The sequence below is a fragment of the Spermophilus citellus genome (genome assembly GCF_964194105.1).
Source record: "Spermophilus citellus genome assembly, chromosome: 5".
NCBI classification, from domain to species: Eukaryota; Metazoa; Chordata; class Mammalia; order Rodentia; family Sciuridae; genus Spermophilus; species Spermophilus citellus.
The window spans coordinates 72,512,617-72,533,467 of NC_138186.1; the positions used below are offsets into that span (position 1 = coordinate 72,512,617).

The 20,851-nt window shown below is 40.7% G+C and overlaps 1 protein-coding gene and 1 pseudogene across 2 annotated transcripts in view; one reads left to right on the plus strand and one right to left on the minus strand.

Annotated features, from left to right (window-relative positions):
• Positions 1 to 1,228: 1,228 nt before the first annotated feature.
• Positions 1,229 to 20,851, minus strand: part of LOC308649426 (bcl-2-like protein 1) — a 51,500-nt pseudogene continuing 31,877 nt past the window's right edge. The window contains exons 2-3 of the transcript in view: positions 4,089 to 4,473; positions 1,229 to 4,011 (exon numbers count right to left, since the gene is read on the minus strand). The product of the transcript in view is annotated as a bcl-2-like protein 1 (transcript). The remainder of the gene's footprint in view (positions 4,012 to 4,088; positions 4,474 to 20,851) is intronic.
• Positions 4,430 to 20,851, plus strand: part of PRIM2 (DNA primase subunit 2) — a 321,229-nt gene continuing 304,807 nt past the window's right edge. Inside the window, exon 1 of the mRNA XM_081296592.1 lies at positions 4,430 to 4,705. The gene's annotated coding sequence lies outside the window, so the exon portion shown is untranslated. The remainder of the gene's footprint in view (positions 4,706 to 20,851) is intronic.

Consider the following 20,851-nt stretch of genomic DNA (forward strand, 5'->3'; position numbering starts at 1 on the left):
AAAAAACAACACAAAAATAAAGACTGTGGATAAAATATGAATATTAAAACATTTTGTAAAATCAACAATACAATAATTTTAATAACTTACTCTTTCTGGAAGAAAATTTGGCAGAATATATAAAAATGCCCAATGAACACATTCTTTGAATCGGCCATTTCAATCCAAAGAAATAGTTGAACAAATGTACAGAGATATAAATATATAAATACAATTTTGTAAAAAAAGCATTTATTTATTTATTTTTATGCAGTGCTAAGGATTGAAGCCAATGCCTCATACATGCTAGGCATGTGCTCTGCCACTGACCCACACCCCCAGCTCCTATATATAATTATATATATATATATATATATATATATATATATATATATATATATATATATAAAATTCTTTACCTTTGTTCTTAATGAACTGACTGGTTTTATGACAATATAAAGAAAATGCATAGGATAATAGAATAAAATACGCATTTTCCAGGTTCTATAGAGAGCCTCTCCTTGTTTTAAATTTCTCCTGAGTGCCCAGTCTAGATTACTAATTTTCTTGTGCTCATCTCCACATGAGCAGGCATTCAAACTTGATAACTCATTTACAAAATTGAATGCCTCATCCTGTTCACTCATGCAGCCATCTATTCCTTGGTTTTCCAGTACATTTAAGAGCAAAACCATCCTCCTACTCAAAACCCAGATTAATATAACTTCTAAATTTGGTTGGAAAGAACGAAGGAATGGGAACAGGATAGGAGAGATGGGAGGTAGTGACACTTCTGTGACTATTTTAGAGTTGCACCAATATTTTACACATTCTCTGAATTGGGAAACTGATATTAACAAATAAGAAACAAATATTAACAAACCATTACTAAAGATGAATAACAACCCCAGTGAAGCATATGGAAAACAAAAGAATTAGTCTATGGAACTTTGGAAAACAGTATTTTCACTGCATGTTCTACAAAAGACAATAATAACTGTATGCAAATAGAAATGTACATAAATAGAACTGTATGCCAAGAAAACTGTATACAAACACAAACTATTTGTTGTAACTACTTCTTATAAATTAGTAAGCTTGTGTGTGGAATGGAAATTCTTTTTTTTTTTAATGAGGAAGAAATATTTATTTCAGATCACCATGGAGTTTCCAGTCCATGTTCAAATGGCCCTTTGCTTTGGATTTCTGATGAGGTAACACATCATAGTGGGAGTTCGGGGTGGAACAAACCATCTCATAAGCCAGGAAACAGAGCAAGAGAGAAACAGGAAGAGACCAAGTTCGAACAATCAATCTCCTTTTATGTCGTGACCCCAGTGGACCCCAGTGACCCAAAGACTTCCCTCTGGGCCCCACAGTACCTCCCATTAGTTTTGTCTACAGGACCAAAATTTTTAAGATTTTATTTTTTTTCCAATAAGCACTAATTTCAACACAGAGTACAAAAATCTAACATCATCCAAATCCTACGAAGATTAAAAAGCTCACCATTTGCTTTTACAAATTCTTTTTAAAAGGAAAGTATTTTTCTTTAAAGATGGATACAATATATTTATCTTATTTATTTTTATGTAATGCTGAGGATCAAACCCAGTGCCTCACATGTGAGGCAAGCGGTGTTATGCTGAGCTATAACCCCAGCTCAGTTTTACAAATTCTGAAGGAAAAATTAAGTTTGAAATAGTAAACTACAGAAATAATGTTTAAATGTTTAAACTACTCTTAACTTTCAAGACCCTATTACTGACTTTGGCAAGTTTTATGCCAAATACAATGATAGTAGCGTTCACATTGCATGATTTATCATTTTATAAATTTTTGTGTTTGGGATTCGACCCAGGGCTGCATGTATTCTAGGTAGTAATAAACTAACAATGAGCTATACCTCAGCTCCTAATATTAACTTTTTTTGCACGACATGCCGCTGGGGGTCAGGGACCACGGGCAGGAAAATGTACAGCAGAGAGCCTGGAGTGGCCAGTGCTGTGCTGAGACCCTCAGGGATGAAACAGAACAAGGCTGTAGCTGAGGGAGGCCTGAAGGGGTCTTGGCCAGGTCACTTTGACCTTGGCAGCCCTGATGCTCAGGCTGGACAGAGGGGAAATATCTACCTGATCAGGCAAGACAGGCCCTTCCAATTGGCCCCGCATCCACTGTCCTGTGCACCAAGGTCTCTTTCCTGCCATTCCTTCCTGAGGTAGGGAAGACCCCAGAGTTCCTACTGCTGCTCCCTATATCTCCCCTTTAACTCTGGGGTGAGGTCCCTGAATCCCTGTACCTGATGGGCAGCCACCCAACACAATGATGCCACATGATGATCTTGCAGGAAGTGAGTCCATCTATTCACTGCCACATTATTTCCATGGTGTTTCACAAAAGTGTCTCAGCAGCTGTGGTCCTGGATCCAAGTCTCTAGGTAATCATTCAGGTTAAGTGGCCATCCAACTTTTGATCTGACTCACCAATACCTGCATCTCCTTGTCCATGCTTTCCATGCTCCTCCAAAGAAGAAAAAGGCCACAATGCAACCCCAGCTTACCTGAGGCCATAAATAGATCTGGGGCAACAGTCTTGGGCCCAGGTGGTCACTCGGTCATGGTCCTGGGAGCCAGGAAAAAGGAGATGAAGGGACTAGGGTGGTGCTAAACTGCAAGGACCATGCTAGCTTTTGCATGGGGTACTTCCCGAAACTATATTGCCCTCTCTCCAAGATGGGACTAGACTCTACGCAGAGGCCTCTGGAAAACATTCACACTAGGAGTGGGGACTTTGTCCAGGCCAGTAGTGGAGGAGGAAGTCCTGATCCTGGCTTCTTTATCCCAAGCAGCCTGAATTCCTAATTAGCCAAAAGTGGCCTCTAAATGGTTCTTGGTGGGTAGAGATAGAAGGAATAGGGGCCCAGGTCCAGAGAGGAATGGGTAATGATAATCAACTCTGAGGCTACAAACATTAAAACAAAGGCAATCTAGTCTTTTTCTGGGGAAGAGGTTCAAAAACCACCCTTTCAGTCTTCATGGGACAGATTTTGGGAAAATATTGTAGACTTTGATGCCAAGATAACTGAGATATTCGGGAAGGTGGCTGTCAAAGAAGTGTAGTAGTTCTAGAAAACTAACTGCAGGAAACCAGGTCTTGGGTCCAAAGCAATGAAGGATGGTGGGCGTAGATGTATGTAATGAATGGTTCTCCTGGGGCAATGGTGGCTGGACAGAGGGATGTGGTGGGGCAAGGTGGGAGGGTGAGTGGGTGGTCAGGGTCTGGTCACTTCCGACTGAACAGCCAGCCCAGCAGAACCACGCCAGCCACAGTCATGCCCATCAGGAAATAACAGTTGAAGCTCTCCTGGCGCATCCAGCTATTCACTGCCACATTATTCACATGGCGTTCCACAAAAGTGTTCCAGCCGCCGTGGTCCTGGATCCAAGTATCTAGGTGATCATTCAGGTAAGTGGCCATCCAACTTGCGATCTGACACACCAACACCTGCATCTCCTTGTCTCTGCTTTCCAAGCACAGTGCTCCTCCCAAGGAGAAAAAGGCCACAATGCGACCCCAGCTTACCTCATCCCGGAAGAGTTCGTCCATTACCTGTTCAAAAGTGTGATGTGCTGTCTCTGGGGCGAGGCGGAGCTCTGCTGTCAGGTCAGGGAATGCCGGCCGGTACCGCCCTTCAAAGTTGTCGCCTGCCTGCCTCAGCGCTGGCTTCACGGCTACCAGGGGGACCACGTCTGGGGCATCCAAACTCCTGTTAGGGCCAGCGGCTCCACTCGCCATGGGACTGTCCCCCTGATGCCGGGATGGGTGGCCGTGGGTGGCACTGCTGGGCCCCCGCTTCTGATTCAGCCCTTTCTGGGGCTTGAACGCGGTTCTCTTGCTCACGGCCAAGCTGGCTCCAGCTGTCTCCTTTCTGGGAAAGCTTGTAGGACAGAAAGTCTATCACGAGTTCCAGGTTCCTCTGAGGTATTTTTAAAATAGAGGTGGGCTCAACCAGTCCAGTGTCCAAAACACGCGCTCACCCACTGAATCTGGTCTCTGCTTAATGATTCGCTTCTAAGATGAAAAGCCAAGATAATGTTCCATAGACGCGCCCTCTGGGCCGCGGCCGACTCTCTGGAGGAGCGTGACCTCTGCCGCGGTCCGCCCAAGCACGTCGAGGAAGGCGCCGGCCCGAGTCGCCGGACTCCCGCCACTGAGCAGGAGCGGGGTCCCTTCCCAGCAAGGAGCCTCAGCCTGCAGCTCCGCCCGAGAGGATGGTCCCTGTTTGTTGAAGGCCGTCCAGGCCCTAACTCCTCCACAGCGCCCGCTGAAGGATCTGGGTGAGCATCTGTGCTCACACCCTGCACTTATACAGCCTGCCCTCTCCAAGATGGACGAGGCACGCCAGGTCGCCAGGTCGCCAGGTCGCCAGGTCGCCAGGTCTCCGTGGAATGGCAATTCCGAATCTACTTGGTGTATGTTATAGGCTGGAACAAACTAATTAAGAAGTGGCTCAGTGGTTGAGTGTCCCAGGATTCCATCTCCAGTGCCAGAAAACAACAACAACAACAACAACAAAAACCTTACAGAAAAAGAAGGCTTGTGGATAACAAAGCCAGGGTTCTCAATGTTGGAGAAAGGAGCAAAATAAATGAATTATCAAAAGAATAGGGAGAGGATAGACTGAATCTTGTGGTCTTGGAGCTATTATATTGAACTACAAATTCAAGTAAATGTGTGTGTGTGTGTGTGTGTGTGTGTGTGTACACAGGGGTATAATGGGGTGGAGGTGGTAATGGTGATGGTGGGAGTGGTGATGGTGGTGATGGTACTGGTTCTGGGGTGGTGTGTGAATATATAGCATGTACTACTCCTCTCTGTGTACAGAGAATTTAGTCAGGTCTGAGTTCTTATTCTTGCTTGGTATTTAGTAGCCCTATGACCAGGATAATTCTCTCCCTGCCCGAGTGTGTGTGTGTCTATGTGTTCAGGCATGGGAAAGGGTATGGTTCCAATGAGATCTTGAACATGAAAGTCTTTTATAAACTATAATTTACCACATAAAAATGCTTGATTATATTCAGGGCTTTAATGTGTATTTCTTGGATGAGTATTACTCGAATTTTGTAAACTAAAGAATTTGATTGACCAACATAGCATTTCCAAATTAAAAAATAAATAAAGAAAATTTTCTTACTATGCCATTTCATAAAAAGAAGGAATTTTAATAGAAAAAGTTCGGGCTGGAGATGTGGCTCAAGCGGTAGCACGCTCACCTGGCATGCATGCGGCCCGGGTTCAATCCTCAGCACCACATACAATCAAAGATGTTGTGTCAGCCAAAAGCTAAAAAATAAAATATTAAAAAATATTCTATCTCTCTCTCTCTCCCTCTCTCTCTCACACTCTCTCTTTAAAAAAAAAGAAAAGAAAAGAAAAGAAAAAGTTGCGGAAGGTTGTTCTCTCAGAATAAAAAATCAGTCCTTCCCAACCTTACTCTGATTTGCATTTCTATACCACATGGTTCTTACCATTCTCATTTTGTCACATACTGGCCCCAAACAATCATTGGTTCTAGCAACAGAATTTTTTTTTATTGGTTGTTCAAAACATTACATAGTTCTTGATATATCATATTTTACACTTTGATTCAAGTGGGTTATGAACTCCCATTTTTACCCCGTATACAGATTGCAGAGTCACATCAGTTACACTTCCACTGATTTACATATTGACATACTCATGTCTGTTGTATTCTGCTGCCTTTCCTATCCTCTACTATCCCCCCTCCCCTCCCCTCCCCTCCCCTCTTCTCTCTCTACCCCCTCTACTGTAATTCATTTCTCCCCCTTGTATTATTTTCCCCTTTCCCCTCACTTCCTCTTGTATGTAATTTTGTATAACCCTAAGGGTCTCCTTCCATTTCCAAGCAATTTCCCTTCTCTCTCCCTGTCCCTCCCACCTCTCATCCCTGTTTAATGTTAGTCATCTTCTCATGCTCTTCTTCCCTACTCTGTTCTTAGTTACTCTCCTTATATCAAAGAAGACATTTGGCATTTGTTTTTTAGGGATTGGCTAGCTTCACTTAGCATAATCTGCTCTAATGCCATCCATTTCCCTCCAAATTCTATGATTTTGTCATTTTTTAATGCAGAGTAATACTCCATTGTGTATAAATGCCACATTTTTTTTTTATCCATTCGTCTATTGAAGGGCATCTATGCTAGGAGCCACAAGCAAAATATATGATGTATGGCACCTTTGGTTGTAAAGCCAGCTAGCCACTGAGGTATTATTATGCTAAGATTTACATTCATATGCAAATTGGGCTCCTGCTGTTCACCTTGGCCTACTACTGGACTCATGTTACGGGGACTCATGGAGAGTTCCCATTGGTTGGGGAAGGATAGTAGGAGGAAATTCCGGGGGAGGTCCGGGGGACCCCGGGTTCCGGGAGACGGCGGTTTCGGTTAGACGCCCGCGTGGGAGGACCGGTTTTTTGCTTGCTGGCGCTGAGAGTGTTGGCGGCTTTTTCAAAATAAAGTTTTGTTCCTGCTTGAGTGGCTCGTGATTCTGTGCCCAGCCAAGACTGCGGCATTTGGCGGCCCGGACGGGGAACGCCTGAAACTTAGAGGTGAGTAAAACTGCTCGCCCCTGAGGGAAGGCGACAGAATGGGTGAACATTTAGAAAAACAATGTGTTCTTGTTTTGATTTATTTTGTTTTTATTTCAAGCTCCCTAGCCCTAGAATTTTCTCAGGCGAACTGGGAAAAATGGTTGGCTCAAGGTTTGAAGTTATTCGGCCCTGAGAAAGAGAAAATTGATACAACCATTGTCTGTTCCGTTTTTGTTTCATTCTGTTTCGGCTTTGTTTTATCCTATCTTATTGGGTTACGTTACCTTTATAGTAGATTAGAATCCAGTAAAAAACAAACCGAAAAACTGCTAAGTAAATTGTTAGAGGTCCAGACTATGGTAGAAAAAACGCTAGGTCAAGCAAAAGAGAAGGTCTCTCAAGCTAGTCAGACAGAGGAGAATTTAAAAAAAGCAAGCTTAGAGGAAAAGCAGCCATCAGGTGGAGAATTACAACAGGAGGTTGCTACCAACTCCGTTCTATCACCAGAGGGCGTAACTCAACCAACAGCTCCATCTACCGCTGAGCGGCCCTCAACTCCCGTAGTTGATGGACGGAATTCTGAGACAGGACCCCAAAGATTAGCATGCCCTGTACTTGAGCAGGCAGGAGGGCAACGAATTCACCGTGCTTTAGATTTCAAAACAATAAAGCAATTAAAGGAGGCTGTAACGACCTATGGGCCGCAAGCTCCCTTCACAATAAGCATGGTCGAATCTGTTACCAACTTGGACATGACACCAACAGATTGGGCTAACATGTGTCGATCTGTGCTAAACGGAGGACAATATTTGTTATGGAAGGTTGCCAATGAGGAATTTTGCATGGAGACAGCTAGGCGAAATGCAGAAGCTGGTTATCCTCAAAGAAATATGGACATGCTATTGGGAAAGGGACCATATGAGGGTCAAAGACAGCAAATTGAATATGACCCTGGTGTATACGCACAAATTGCTGTAGATGCAGTTAGGGCATGGAAAACTTTACAGGGGCATGGAGACTTACAAGGTCAATTATCTAAGGTAATACAAGGAACTAATGAACCTTACGCTAAATTTGTAGATAAACTTATTCAGTCAGCCTCTAGGATATTTGGTAATACAGAACAGGTAATGCCATTTATAAAACAACTGGCTTATGACCAAACAAATCGTTGCTGCAGAGAGGTCATTAGACCATGGAAACATGAAGATTTAAACACATATATTAAATTATGTAGAGACATTAATGAACAAGGGCAAGTCTTAGCAGCAGTACAACAGGCTTTAGATGCCAGGCCAAAAACATGCTATAATTGTAATCAAACAGGACATTTTAAAAGGAGTTGCCCCGTAAGAGGAGGGTTTAACAAAGCTGGATATCAAAGGAATAGAATACCGGGTATTTGCCCACGATGCCATAGAGGGAAACATTGGGCTAATGAATGCCGTTCTCAAACCACCATAGAGGGTATTCCGTTATCAAAAAACGGACAAGGACCAAGTGTTTACCCACGATATTGTGGAGAAAGGTATCAAGCTCCATTGCCAAAAAACGGACTAGAGGGCCCAATGCCCCGGGGCCCAAAACCACAAATATATGGGGCAATGGAGGAACCCAACAGCACCATCAAGGTAGTGCCCAGAACGCATTATCCATTAAATCCCTCATCAGACAAACTAGAGGGAGCGCAGGGCTGGACATCTGCGCCTCTGCCAGAGCAGTACTAACCCCAGAGATGGAAATTCAAATCATTCCCACAGGAGTAAAAGGACCTCTTCCCCAGGGAACAGTAGGCTTATTATTGGGACGCAGTTCTTCTACACTAAAAGGACTTATGATAAGTCCTGGGGTAATTGATCCCGATTATGAGGGTGAAATAAAAATTATAGCTAGTTCTCCAAGAGGTATATCAGTAATTTCACCAGGAGATAGAATAGCACAGTTATTAATAATACCCAGCCTGCATGATAAATTTTCCAGTTGTAATGTAGAAAGAGGTTCCAAGGGATTAGGCTCCACAGGTGTAGATTGGGCTATGCTGTCTTTAAATTTAGATTCTCGCCCAATGCTAAAATTAAATATTCAAGGACATGACTTTAATGGGCTGCTGGACACAGGTGCTGACCTCAGCATAATATCTCGTCAAAAATGGCCAAAACATTGGCCATTACAACAAGCCACTCAAACGCTTCGAGGCCTAGGAGTGGCAACAAATCCCCATAGAAGTGCTATGGTATTAGATTGGAGGGATCCTGAAGGATGTGAAGGAACTATACAGCCCTATGTATTGGATCATCTTCCTGTAAATTTATGGGGACGAGATGTCCTAGATCAATTAAGATTGACATTAACAAATAACATCAATCCTAACGCGCCCACTACTAGGGCTAAACAAGGCTTTAGGAAAGAAAAAAGATTAAGAGAACAAGAACAAGGTATGACAGCACCTATTCAAATAGATCAAGAAATAAATAGACATGAATTGGGTTTTCAGAAAGGGCCACTGAGACAATCAAAATTACTTGGAAATCAGAAAGACCAGTGTGGGTTCCTCAGTGGCCCCTGACTAAAGAAAAGATACAAGTAGCCCATGACTTGGTCAGACAACAATTAGCGGAAGGACATATACAACCTTCCGTATCCCCCCATAATACTCCCATTTTTGTCATTAAAAAGAAATCTGGTAAATGGAGATTATTACAAGATTTAAGAGCCATTAATAATGAGATGGTTATTATGGGACCTGCTCAATCAGGGATTCCTCAATTGTCTGCTTTACCAAAAACCTGGCATGTTTTAGCTATAGATATTAAAGATTGTTTCTTTTCAATTCCAATTCATCCCGAGGATAGTCCACATTTTGCATTTACTATCCCTGCACTGAATCATGAAGGTCCTGATCAGAGATATGAATGGAAAGTACTCCCTCAAGGGATGGCTAACAGCCCAACTATGTGTCAAATTTATGTTAATAAAGCAATCCAGCCACTTAGAAACCAAAATCCTGAACTACAAATATTTCACTATATGGATGATGTGTTATTGGCACATAAAGATAAAAACACATTGCTAAAATGTTATGCCACACTTACAAACTTATTGAAAAATTATAATCTAGAGATAACAATAGATAAAGTACAATTAAATCTTCCAATTAATTATTTAGGAGTTCTATTATCCTCAACCATGGTCCGTCCACCAAAAATTCAAATACGAGTAGATCAACTCAAATCACTTAATGACTTTCAAAAATTATTGGGAGACATAAATTGGATAAGGCCTTATCTAGGCATACCAACAGGAGAGTTAGGACCTTTATTTGATATTCTAAAAGGTCCATCAGATCCAAATTCACCCCGCATGTTAACGCCTGAAGCAAGAAAAACATTAAAAATCATTGAAACGTATATGGAAAATATACATTTGGATAGAATTGATATAAGTTTGCCTTTATTATTTATTGTACTACCAACAAAAAATATTCCTACAGGAGTATTTTGGCAGGAAGGTCCATTATTGTGGATACATTTATCTTATTCTCCTAACACTATTCTTACTAGATATCCTGAGGCTGTAGGACAATTAATACTCAAAGGAATAAAAGCAGCTAAGGGAGTATTTGGGATTTCTCCCAATAAAATTATCACTCCATATACTATGGATCAAATTGATGAGTTAGCTAATGAGTTAAATACTTGGGCAATAATCATGTGTAAAACTAGTGTTTCATTTGATAACCACTTACCATCTAATCCTTTGTTGTCTTTTTGGTCTAAACATCCTGTAGTTTTTCCAAAAATGACAAGAAAAACCCCTATCATAAATGCTCCAAATATATTCACTGATGGGTCAAACAATGGTACAGCAGCAGTAGTTACTCCTGATCAAACTTTTACATTTTTAGTACCCAAACAATCAGCTCAAAAGGTAGAGCTTAATGCAGTATTACAAGCTTTTATGATGTTTAAAGATTCTGTATTTAATTTATTTTCTGATAGTCAGTATGTAGTTAATGCTATAGTATCCCTTGAAGATGCTGGTAGGATCTCACCTTCTTCTACTGTTTTCTCTTTGTTTTCCACTATACAAAGTCTAATCTGGGACCGAAAAGATCCATTCTTCATAGGTCATATCAGGGCACATACAGGATTGCCTGGAGCCCTTAGTATGGGCAATGAACTAGCAGATAAATCTACACATGACATACATATTTTCTCCACAATAAAAGAAGCTATAAATTTTCATAAAAGGTTCCATGTCAATGCTAATACTTTACAAAAACGTTTTAAAATAACTAAAGAACAAGCCAGACATATAATAAAACAATGTCAAAATTGTGTGACATTTTTACCACAAGTTAATCTTGGAGTCAATCCTAGAGGACTGATACCTAACCATATTTGGCAGATGGACGTCACACACTTGCCAGAATTTGGAAAATTAAAATATTTACATGTTACAGTTGATACCTCTTCCGGATTTTTGATGGGCTCCCTTCATGCCGGAGAAAAAACTAAAGATGTTATAGCTCATTGCTTACAAAATTTTGCCACTGTGGGCGTTCCAAAACAGTTAAAAACGGACAACGGTCCTGGTTATACTTCCACCTCTTTTAAACAATTTTGCTCATCATTTGGTATTACTCACATAACAGGAATTCCATACAATCCACAAGGACAAGGCATAGTTGAAAGAGCTCATCAAACTATTAAAATGTACTTATTAAAACAAAAGGAGGGAATTGGAAAGGGGTATATATCCCCCAAAGATAAACTTAAAATAACCCTTTTTACTCTAAACTTTTTAAATTTAGATTCATCGGGACTTAGTGCTGCGGAAAGACATTTGTACCCCAAAAATGTACATAAGCCTAAGGTACTTTGGAAAGATATTCTAACAGGACAATGGAAAGGCCCGGATCCAGTGATAGTCTGGAATCGGGGCGCTGTCTGTGTTTTCCCACAGGATGAACAGCAACCGATTTGGATTCCAGAGAGATTAACTAAAACAATTTCTACAGAAAAAGAAGATGATTTGACTCAAATCCATAACAGCTGACATCCAAAACTCCAGCTTGGCTATTCTTACATCTGCGACAGTGATTAACCAAGGTGTTTTTTTCAATATCTATTTTATTATTGCATTTTTCCACATCATAAAGTTCTATTTTATTTTTGAGCTCATACAAACCTAGGTTAATGTTTTTCTGATCAGTTTTATTTTTTGACTGTGTTTTATTTTTTGACTGTGGAGTTTTTAAACATTGCAATGGAGATTTCACCTAGGTATAGTTACAAGGCCTTTATTTACTATTGTCTTATGTGTTGTATGTTGTGTGCACACTTCTGTTTTGTGTTGTATGTCTGTATGTGTGTATGTCCATATTTCTTATATGAGGAGCGCTCATGAAAAAATGGATCCGAATTTTTTCTTTATTCACGTGATTTATATAGTTTAATTTAAATTAGGTAAACAGCTGTTAATGATTGTTTTTAAAGATGGTTAACAGATCTGTTTGTTTGCTAATTTAAATTTGGTAAACAGCTGTTAAGGATTGTTTTTAAAGGAGTTTAACAGATCTGTTTGTTTACTTTCACCTTTCCTTTTTATTATATTTAATAATTCTGTTCAGGATAATGTCTCTTTAACATCATTGCCAGAATTTCCATCTCCATCCCAATTCCAGTGAAGACTGAGATAAAACCAAACTACAGCTTCTATGATAGCAATCACAGTAAACTGTATAAACTGATGCATCAATAAATATAACTCAACAAGTAATGCTAAAAGGACTTGATTTACTTTGGGAGGAAATGGACATATTGATAGACTCCTCCAATTTGAACTGCTTGCAGAACTTGCCTGGACTATATATCAGTTACATACATTGTGAAATATCATCTGGTGCACCAAATTGTGGTACTGCTGGCATATCTTTGCTGATGGTGTCACCAGTGATACAATTTCCTTGCCAGCTCACCCCATGTTTATTGTGGTAATACTGGCATATCTTTGCTGATGGTGTCACCAGTGACACAATTTTTCCAAGGAGCCATCAATTGGCTTGGTGTCGTGGCATTTCTGTATCCTCCTCCCTTCTACTAGTGATGGTCTAAAATTTGGGGGCCAACAGAGGTGAGGCAAAGAACCTTACCCCCCCACTGGCACCAAGGCAAAATTTGGGGGCCAACAGAGGTGAGGCAAGAACCTCACCCCCCCACTGGTGCATAGGCCCATCCACAAGCATGGCTGAATGCTGGACCGGTAGTCAGCGAAGGGTTGATTGGATTGCAGTGGATTCAACCTAAGACAGGAAGCTGACGCCTAAAGGTCAGTTCTCCCATGACGGGTAAGAACCATATGTTAAATTGGACAACCTACCAGACACGGTCCCTAGCCACATTGCTTGTTACTTAATTAAACAGAAGGGGGCAGATGCTAGGAGCCACAAGCAAAATATATGATGTATGGCACCTTTGGTTGTAAAGCCAGCTAGCCACTGAGGTATTATTATGCTAAGATTTACATTCATATGCAAATTGGGCTCCTGCTGTTCACCTTGGCCTACTACTGGACTCATGTTACGGGGACTCATGGAGAGTTCCCATTGGTTGGGGAAGGATAGTAGGAGGAAATTCCGGGGGAGGTCCGGGGGACCCCGGGTTCCGGGAGACGGCGGTTCCGGTTAGACGCCCGCGTGGGAGGACCGGTTTTTTGCTTGCTGGCGCTGAGAGTGTTGGCGGGTTTTTCAAAATAAAGTTTTGTTCCTGCTTGAGTGGCTCGTGATTCTGTGCCCAGCCAAGACTGCGGCACATCTAGGTTGCTTCCACAGTCTTGCTATTGTGAATTGTACTGCTATGAACATTGATGTAGCAGTGTCCCTGTAGCATGCTGTTTTTAGGTCTTTAGGGAATAGACCAGAAGGGGAATAGCTGGATCAAATGGTGGTTCCATTCCCAGCTTTCCAAGAAATCTCCATACTGCTTTCCAAATTGGTTGCACCAATTTGCAGTCCCACCAACAATGTACAAGTGTACCCTTTTCCCCACATCCTCGCCAGCACTTGTTGTTGTTTGACTTCATAGTGGCTGCCAATCTTACTGGAGTGAGATGATATCTTAGGGTGGTTTTGATTTGCATTTCTCTGACTGCTAGCGATGGTGAGCATTTTTTCATGTACTTGTTGATTGATTGTATGTCCTCCTCTGAGAAGTGTCTGTTTAGGTCCTTGGCCCATTTGTTGATTGGGTTATTTGTTATCTTATTGTCTAATTTTTTGAGTTCTTTATATACTCTGGATATTAGGGCTCTATCTGAAGTGTGAGGAGTAAAGATTTGTTCCCATGATGTAGGCTCCCTATTTACCTCTCTTATTGTTTCTTTTGCTGAGAAAAAACTTTTTAGTTTGAGTAAGTCCCATTTGTTGATTCTAGATATTAATTCTTGTGCTATGGGTGTCCTATTGAGGAATTTGGAGCCCGACCCCACAGTATGTAGGTCGTAGCCAACTTTTTCTTCTATCAGATGCCTTGTCTCTGATTTGATATCAAGCTCCTTGATCCATTTTGAGTTAACTTTTGTGCATGGCAAGAGAAAGGGATTCAGTTTCATTTTGTTGCATATGGATTTCCAGTTTTCCCAGCACCATTTGTTGAAGATGCTATCCTTCCTCCATTGCATGCTTTTAGCCCCTTTATCAAATATAAGATAGTTGTAACTTTGTGGATTAGTCTCTGTGTCCTCTATTCTGTACCATTGGTCCACCCCCCTGTTTTGGTACCAATACCATGCTGTTTTTGTTACTATTGCTCTGTAGTATAGTTTGAAGTCTGCTTTCGCAATACCACCTGATTCACACTTCCTGCTTAGCATTGTTTTTGCTATTCTGGGTCTTTTATTTTTCCATATGAATTTCATGATTGCTTTCTCTATTTCTACAAGAAATGCCATTGGGATTTTGATTGGCATTGCATTAAACCTATAGAGAACTTTTGGTAATATCGCCATTTTGATGATGTTAGTTCTGCCTATCCATGAACAGGGTATATTTTTCCATCTTCTAAGATCTTCTTCAATTTCTCTCTTTAGGGTTCTGTAGTTTTCATTGTATAAGTCTTTCACCTCTTTTGTTAGGTTGATTCCCAAGTATTTTTTTTTTTTTGAGGATATTGTGAATGGAGTGGTTGTCCTCATTTCCATTTCAGAGGGTTTGTCGCTGATATACAGGAATGCCTTTGATTTATGCGTGTTGATTTTATATCCTGCCACTTTGCTGAATTCATTTATTAGCTCTAATAGTTTTTTTGTAGGCCCTTTTGGGTCTGCTAGGTATAGAATCATGTCATCTGCAAATGGTGATAATTTAAGTTCTTCTTTTCCTATTTTTATGCCTTTAATTTCTTTCGTCTAATTGCTCTGGCCAGTGTTTCGAGGACTATGTTGAACAGAAGTGGTGAGAGAGGGCATCCCTGTCTTGTACCAGATCTTAGAGGGAATGCCTTCAATTTTTCTCCATTCAGAATGATGCTAGCCTAGGGCTTAGCGTAGATTGCTTTTACAATGTTGAGGTATGTTCCTGTTATCCCTATTTTTTCGAGAGTTTTGAACAAAAAGGGATGCTGTACTTTGTCGAATGCTTTTTCCACATCTATCGAGATGATCATATGCTTCTTATTTTTAAGTCTATTGATGTGGTGGATAACATTTATTGATTTCCGTATATTGAACCAGCCTTGCATCCCAGGGATGAATCCTACTTGATCATGGTGTACAATTTTTTTGATATGATTTTGTATCCGATTCGCCAGAATTTTATTGAGGATTTTTGCGTCTAGGTTCATTAGAGATATAGATCTGTAGTTTTCTTTCTTTGAAGTGTCTTTGTCTGGTTTAGGAATCAGGGTGATGTTGGCCTCGTAGAATGAATTTGGAAGTTCTCCCTCTTTTTCTATTTCCTGAAATAGCTTGAAAAGTATTGGTATTAGTTCCTCTTTAAAGGTTTTGTAAAACTCTGCTGTATACCCATCCGGTCCTGGGCTTTTCTTTGTTGGTAATCTTTTGATGGTTTCTTCTATTTCCTCAATTGATATTGGTCTGTTTAGGTTGTCTATATCCTCCTGTCTCAATCTGGGCAGATCATATGACTTAAGAAATTTATCGATGCCTTCACTGTCTTCTATTTTATTGGAGTATAAGGATTCAAAATAATTTCTGATTATCTTCTGTATTTCTGAAGTGTCTGTTGTGATATTGCCTTTTTCATCCTGTATGCTAGTAATTTGAGTTCTCTCTCTTCTTCTCTTCATTAGCATGGGTAAGGGTCTGTTGATCTTATTTATTTTTTCAAAGAACCAACTTTTAGTTTTATCAATTTTTTCAATTGTTTCTTTTGTTTCGATTTCATTAATTTCAGCTCTGATTTTAATTATTTCTTGCCTTCTACTTCTTTTGCTGTTATTTTGCTCTTCTTTTTCTAGGATTTTGAGATGAAGTGTGAGATCATTTATTTGTTGTTTTTTTCTTTTTTTAAGGAATGAACTCCATGCAATGAATTTTCCTCTTAGAACTGCTTTCAATGTGTCCCATAGATTCCGATATGTTGTGTCTGTGTTTTCATTTCACTCTAAGAAGTTTTTAATTTCCTCCTTAATGTCTTCTATAACCCATTGATCATTCAGTAACCTATTGTTCATTCTCCAAGTGATGCATGATTTTTCCTTCCTTCTTTTATCATTGATTTTCAGTTTCATTCCATTATGGTCAGATAAGATGCATGGTATTATCTCTACTCCTTTATATTGTCTAAGAGTTGCCCTGTGACATAATATATGGTCTATTTTTGAGAAGGATCCATGTGCTGCTGAGAAAAAGTGTAACTGCTTGATGTTGGGTGGTATATTCTATATATGTCAATTAAGTCTAGGTTGTTAATTGTGTTATTGAGTTCTATAGTTTCCTTATTCAACTTTTGTTTGGAAGATCTGTCCAGTGGTGAGAGAGGTGTGTTGAAGTCTCCCATGATTATTGTATGGTGGTCTATTAGACTCTTGAACTTGAGAAGAGTTTGTTTGATGAACATAGCTGCACCATTGTTTGGGGCATATATATTTATGATTGTTATGTCTTGTTGGTGTATGGTTCCCTTGAGCAGTATGTAGTGTCCCTCTTTAACCCTTTTGATTAACTTTGGCTTGAAATCTATTTTATTTGATATGAGTATGGACACTCCTGCTTGTTTCCAAAGTCCATATGAGTGGTATGATTTTTCCCAACCTTTCACCTTCAGTCTATGTATGTCTTTTCCTATCAAATGCGTCTCCTGTAGGCAGCATATTGTTGGGTCATGTTTTGTGATCCATTCTACTAGCCTGTGTCTCTTAATTGGTGAGTTTAAGCCATTAACATTTAGGGTTATTTTTGAGATATGGGTTATCCTTCCAGCCATATTTGTTTATTTATGTTACTGAATATGGTTTGTTTTCCTCTTTGATTATTTTGCCCCCTTTACTGTCCTACCTCCCACTGTTGGTTTTCATTGTTATTTTCCATTTCCTCTTCCTGTAATGTTTTGCTGAGGATTTTTTGGAGAGATGGTTTTCTAGCTGCAAATTCTTTTAACTTTTGTTTATCGTGGAAGGTTTTAATTTCATCTTCCATCTTGAAGCTTAATTTTGCTGGATACACAATTCTTGGTTGGAACCCATTTTCTTTCAGTGTTTGAAATATGTTATTCCAGGATCTTCTAGCTTTCAAAGTCTGTGTTGAGAGATCAGCTGTTATCCTGATTGGTTTACCCCTAAATGTAATCTGCTTCCTTTCTCTTGTGGCTTTTAAAATTCTCTCCTTATTCTGTATGTTGGGCATCTTCATTATAATGTGTCTAGGTGTGGATCTCTTATGATTATGCACATTCGGCATCCTGTAGGCTTCTAGGATTTGGGATTCTGTCTCGTTCTTCAAGTCTGGGAAGTTTTCTCAAATTATTTCATTGAATAGATTGCTCATTCCTTTGGTTTGGAGCTCTGTGCCTTCCTGTATCCCAATGACTCTTAAGTTTGGTCTTTTAATGTTATCCCATATTTCTTGGATGTTCTGCTCATGGTTTCTTAACAGTCTTGCTGAGCTGTTTATGTTATTTTCAAGTTGAAATACTTTGTCTTCATTGTCTGATGTTCTATCTTCTAAGTGTTCCACTCTGCTGGTAGTATTCTCAATTGAGTTTTTAAGTTGGTTTATTGCTTCCTGCCTTTCTAGGATTTCTGTTTCTTTGTTTTTTATAACCTCTATCTCCCTGTATAGTTGATCTTTTGCTTCCTGGATTTGTTTATGTATTTCATTTTTGAAGAGATCTTTCATTGTCTGATTTTGCTGTCTAATGTCTTCCTTGAGACTCCAGATCATCTGAAGCATGTATCTCCTGAATTCTTTATCTGACATTCCATCTGCTGCAGATATTACCTCTTCTAACGTTGAGTTGACCTGCATTGCTTGTGGTCCTTTCTTTCCTTGTCTCTTCATACTGTTTGGGTTTCTTTCTGCTTACTGAGACTGTTGTGTTGTTGAATTTTCCCCCTATATATTTGTATTATGTTGAGAGCCACAGCCAAAGGGGCCCCAGCAAACTTCCAGCTGCCAGCAACCAGCTGCCAGCTGATGATTGGCTCACAGCGGCCCCAGCAACATCTAGCTGATTGGCTCCTCTGCGGTGATGTTCATTGGGCTGTTTCCCTGCCCTTCAGACTGCCAGCTGATGATTGGCTCACAGCGGCCCCAGCAACATCTAGCTGATTGGCTCCTCCACGGAGCTGCTCATTGGGGGACTTCTTTGGCTCCGCCCACGCAACCCAGCCAATCGGCCTCAAGAACAGGAGGATTGTGGGAGGTGGTGAGGGTTGTGTGGGGGTGAGAGGCTTGTGGGAAGCCGGTGGTGGCAGTTGGGCTCTGAGGGGTTTTCCCTGAGGAGCTGTTTTGTTTGGCATTTGTAGTTCTAAAAATAAAGTTAGTTTCTTTTGACAAGTGGCTCCTGAATTGTCCCCAGCCAGACTGCGGCATTTGGTGGCCCGCACGGGGAGCGACTGAGGGTAAGTAAACTGCTCGCCCCTGAGGGCAGGGCGAGAGGATGGATAGCCATTCTAAGTTTCCTTTTTTGTTTTGCTTCATTTTTGTTTTAACTTGCCTGTTCCTGGAGTTGAGTGAGACGGAAGAAAAACCGCTCACAGCTGAGGAAAAACTGTTTGCGTCTGAGGAACAGATAGGGAGAAAGGACAGATGCACATGTCAGGAAGATAGAAAGGCTGATATAATGATTTTGTGTGGTTCCATTTTTATTGCATTCTGTCTCGGTTTTGTTTGGCATCATTTTGTTGGGTTGTATTGTAGTAGAAATACGGGATCAGAAATTAGTAAAAAACAAACCAAAAGACTGTTAAGTAAATTGTTAGAGGAAGGAGGCATCTCAGTAAAATCAAGAACAGTCAGGGCATACGTTGATACAATACAACAATGTAGCCCATGGCTTTTTAAGGAGGAGTTGTCAGATATATCACAATGGAACCATCATGGTGAAGATTTAAAAAGAATAGAAAAGAACAACCCAGGGACTCTGCCAGTTGGCACATTGACATTGTGGGCGTTGGTATCTGGTTTGCTTAGTCCAAAGCCTTCAATTCAGACAAAGGTAGAGGAAGGAGAAGAAATATTGATTCAAGTAAAAGAGAAGGTCTCTCAAGTTAGTCAGAAAGAGGAAAAGATTCAAGTAAAAGAGAAGGTCTTTCGAGCTAGTGAGACAGAGGAAGGAAGTTTAGAGCAGAAAAAGCCATCAGGGGAAAAGTTACAACAGGAGACTGCTAATAACACCTTTCTATCAGAGAGTGTAAGTGTCCAACCATCAGCACCACCTCTACAGGAGACTGCTACTAACAGCATTCTATCACCAGAGGGCATAAGTGACCAATCAACAGCACCACCTCCATATGCTAGGAGGCTCCCAACCCCCGCAGTTGATAGTTGGGATCCTGAGACAGGATCTCAAGTATGCCCTGTATTTGAGGTAGGAGGGCAGCTAATTTACCAGGGTTTAAATTTCAAAACAGTGAAGGAGCTAAAAGAGGCTGTAACAACCTATGGTCCTCAAGCACCCTTCACTGTAAGCTTGGTCGAATCCATTAACAACTTGAACATGACGCCAGCAGATTGGGCTAATATGTGTAAAGCTGTGCTAAATGGAGGACAATACCTGTTATGGAAGGTTGCCAATGAGGAATTTTGCAAGGAGATGGCTAGGCGAAATGTAGCAGCTGGTTATTCTCAGAGAAATCTAGATATGTTGTTAGGAAAGGGACCTTATGAGGATCCGCAGCAACAAATTGCATATGATCCTGGTGTATACTCACAAATTGCTGTAGATGCAGTTAAGGCATGGAAGACTTTACAAGCACATGGAGGTTTACAAGGTCAATTATCTAAGATAATACAAGGAGCTAATGAACCTTACGCTGAATTTGTAGATAGGCTTATTCAAACAGCTACCAGAATTTTTGGGAATACAGAACAAGCAATGCCATTAATAAAACAACTGGCTTATGACCAAGCGAATCGTTGGTGCAGAGATATCATTAGACCATGGAAACAGGAAGATTTAAACACATATATTAAATTATGTAGAGACATTAATGAACAAGAGCAAGTCATGGCAGCTGCAGTAAAACAGGCTTTAGATGCCAGAGACATTAATGAACAAGGGCAAATTGTGGCAGCTGCAGTAAAACAGGCTTTATATACCAGGCCAAGAACATGTTACAATTGTCAACAAACAGAACATTTTAAAAGGAATTGCCCCATAGGAGGAAGGTTTAACAAAACTAGGTATCAAAGGAGTAGAATACTGGGTATTTGCCCACGATGCCGTAGAGGGAGACATTGGGCTAATGAATGCCGTTCTCAAACCACCATAGAGGGTACTCCATTACATTGGGCTAATGAATACCGTTCTCAAACCACCATAGAGGGTACTCCATTAAAAAACGAACAAGGACAAGGTGTTTATCCACAATATTGTGGACAAAGGCATCGGACTCCGTTGCCAAAAAATGGACAGGGGGCCCCAATGCTCCGGGGCCCCAAACCACAAATATACGGAGCACTGGAGGAACCCAGCAACCCCATCAGGGTAGTGACCAGGACACATTGTCCATCAGATCCCTCATCAGACAAACCAGAGGGAGCGCAGGGTTGGACATCTGCGCCTCCGCCAGATCAGTA